The following is a 3,471-nucleotide window of genomic DNA, read 5'->3' as shown; positions in this document are numbered from 1 at the left end:
CCCCCCGCCACAACATCTACCTCTATTCCTTCATCCAAGCATTTTGTGACCTGTTTTAAAATGAAACCAGATTAGTCAGGCAGCATCTGCCTGCTATGAACCCATGCTGATTGCCCCTTCGCATCATTTTACCTGCTGGTCCCCCACAAATGTAATCCTTAACAATTTTCTCAAAGGTCTTGCCAAGGATAAAGGTGAGACTAACTGGCCTATAGTTACCCAGTTCCTCCTTCTTCCCCTTCTTGAAAATAGGGACCACATTGGCCCAATTCCAATCCTCCGGGACCTGTCCTGAACACCGTGAGTACTCAAACAGTTGTGCCAGCAGCTCCACTATGACTACAGCTAATTCCCTAAGTACTCTAGGATGAAGATCATCAGGACCTGTTGACTTAAATACATTCAATCCCTCCAGGTGCCCCTTTACTAGATCAGCACGAACAGTTGGTGGGTTGGTATCTATACTGGGCTTACCTAAGGTCCCAATGGGATACGTATTTGTATTCATTTCCAGGAACACGGATGCAAAAAAAGCATTTAGAAGCTCCAGTTTGGCCATCTTATCTGTTACCAGTTGCCCTAGTTCATCCTGAAGAGGCCCTAAGCTACTCTGAACCTTCTTTTTGCTTCCTATGTCCTTAAAGAATGACTTTTTCTTATCCTTAACTTTTGCTGCCAGCCTAAGCTCAATTTCCGCTTTGGCTCTCCTCACTGTTTCCCTGCAAGCTTGAGCCAAGCAGGTATACTCCTCTTTGGTGGCAGCCCCCTGCTTCCACATCCCGTAGGCCATTATTTTTCCCTCCAGGCTCTCCTGGATTTCCCTGCTGCACCAAAAGGGTTTCTTTGCTTTTTTGCCCTCCTTTATGTGTACTGGGATGGTCCTTTTCTGTGCCTGCAGGATTAGTCCCTTGAGAAATGCCCACCCTTCCCTCCAAAGCTTTTACCAGTCAGTCCCCCCCCCAACTAATCTCCTGAGCTTGTCGAAGTTGGCCTTCCTGAAGTCTAGCACTTCCGCCCTACTAGTTATCTTCCCCACCTTTCTCCAGATAGTGAACCCTGTCAATAGGTGGTCACTATCCCCTAGGTTACCTTGCACCTGCAGATCCCCCACCAAGTCATCCCCTGTGACCAGTACCAAGTCCAGTAAGGCATTTCCCCTAGTGGGAACATGTACCTCCTGTGGTAGGTGAAGGTCCTGTAAGGAAGTTAGAAACTTTCATGAATGGGCAGACCTGGCTGCCTGCTTCTCCCAGCAGATGTCTGGGAAGTTAAAATCACCCATGATGACCAGGTCCTATGAGCACACTGCCTTTGAGAGCTGTCTCAAGAATTCTAGGTCTAACTTGTCCCCCTGGTGTGGGGGTCTGTAGTAGACCCTCACTACCAAGTCCCTTTTACCCCAACCCCCTTGTAATTTGACCCATAGTACCTCAATGTGCCCTTCTTCCTGGCTCAATTAACTACGGAAGATGTATATTGCTTCTATATCAAAGCTTCTTGTCCACTGTAACCCCCAGGTCTTTTTCTGTATCCTATTCTGGAATGATGGGCAAACCCCAGACTATCTTACCAGTTTGACACCCTTTGTTCTGGTCCTCAGAACTGCTTCTAGCGTCCTCTCTCACCCTAGCACACTTTGTGCATGGCAAAATAAACAGGTAAAGGGGAAGCTGCTCAGTGTTGGTCTCTAAATGCTTCTTTAATAATTTCCTTTGAGCAGAAAATAAAACAACCTCTATAATTACTACAGAGGACTGATTGAATATATACATGAGCCTATATTGAACCCTAGGGGAGAGATGGAACTCAGGTACATAATGTGTCATCCTCTAGCCATCTTACTGTAGAAAAACAAGATAGTTTTGAGACGTTCCCTTGTCACAGACATTGCTTCCTCCCAGCAGGCCCAGGCCTCTGTCAGTCTGTGGCATCCAGATATTTTTTTGCTGACAGGGTCCCCCTAGGCTCTCATCCTTTTACTCCAGCCAGCCTCCATCCACACCCATGTAAACCTGTGCAGTGATTTTTACTCATTAAGCTTCTTGTGCGGCCTCATGTCTCCTTAAATTGTCTGTTACTTACAACAAGGGGCTATAAATGATTCAGCTGCTGCCTTGTGTCACATTATTGGCTCGTGCATGCAGTATGTTGTCCCATATTCTTCCTGACACTCTGCTAATGATCAGTTTGTCTGTAATGCAATATTAATGCTGCCCCTGGCATTTCCCAGCACCTGTTACAGGCTCGGGGCCTGGGTTTATCTAAGATAATTTGTTCTACCATCAGCTTTCGGGACCTTCATAATGGACAGGCTGAGCTGCCGCTCATGAATCAAGGAAAGACTCTTCTTCCTCTCCATCAACCCTCTCAGCCATCGCCTCTTAGAATTTCACGCCTGGAGTGAAGCTAGCTATTACTTGCTATGTGGTTTGCTAAGACAGACACCCTACAAGACACCTCCTGTGAAGAGCAGGATCTGCCAGATACATTGTACATAAAGCCTGAATCTCCTCATTAATGCCTTGGATCTAAATAGAGCAAATCTTGCATCAAAGTGCTTCCCAGTTGTTAAAGCAAACAATTGGTTCACCCACCCAGATTTAAATACACTTAAAAGATCAACAAAGCATGATGCAACATAGGATGAGTCCTACGGTGTCAGTCACAGAATATGCAATAAGAGAAGACAACAACTGGGAATAAAAAAAGTTAAAAATAAATAAATGAATAAATAATAGAAAATCTATCTAAAAGTTCTCAAGGGGAAAATGGCTTCAGAGTGAAACTAACTTTCTCATGAAAATTTTTGTACTTGGCAAAATATTCCTGGGTCTCCTGAGAAAAATCTCCCCAAAATGAGAAATGCATGATGTTTTTATGGGGTTGGGTTTTCCTTTGCTGACAAACTGCTGGAAGATTTCATTATGGTTTTTTTTTCAAAAGGCATTTTAATTTATCAGAAAAAATGTTACATATCTTGAAACAACCTCTATAATTACTACAGAGGACTGATTAAATATATATAGGATCTTTGAAAATTCTTGATGCTCTGGTATAGTGCCTGAAGACTGGAAGAAGGCCAATGTGGTGCCTATCTTCAAGAAACGGAGGAAAGTGGATCCGGCTAACTATAGGCCTATCAGCCTGACTTCTATCCCGGGGAAGATCTTAGAAAAGTTTATTAAAGAGGCCATCCTTAATGGACTGGCTGATGCCAACATCCTGAGGGATAGCCAGCACAGGTTTTTTGCGAGTAGGTCTTGTTTGACCAATCTCATTTCCTTCTACGACCAGGTGACCTATCACCTGGACAAGGGAGAAGAGATTGATGTCATATATCTTGACTTCAAAAAAGCCTTCAATCTGGTATCCCATGATCATTCTTGGCGAAACTGGCCAATTGTGGCCCTGGGTCCACCATGATCCACTGGCTGGAAAATTGGCTCCGTGGTTGGACCCAGAGGGTAGTAA

The sequence above is a fragment of the Gavialis gangeticus genome, unplaced genomic scaffold, assembly GCF_001723915.1.
Source record: "Gavialis gangeticus isolate Ggan-Ray unplaced genomic scaffold, GavGan_comp1, whole genome shotgun sequence".
NCBI lineage: Eukaryota > Metazoa > Chordata > Crocodylia > Gavialidae > Gavialis > Gavialis gangeticus.
Note: the sequence above shows the minus strand (reverse complement) of the source record.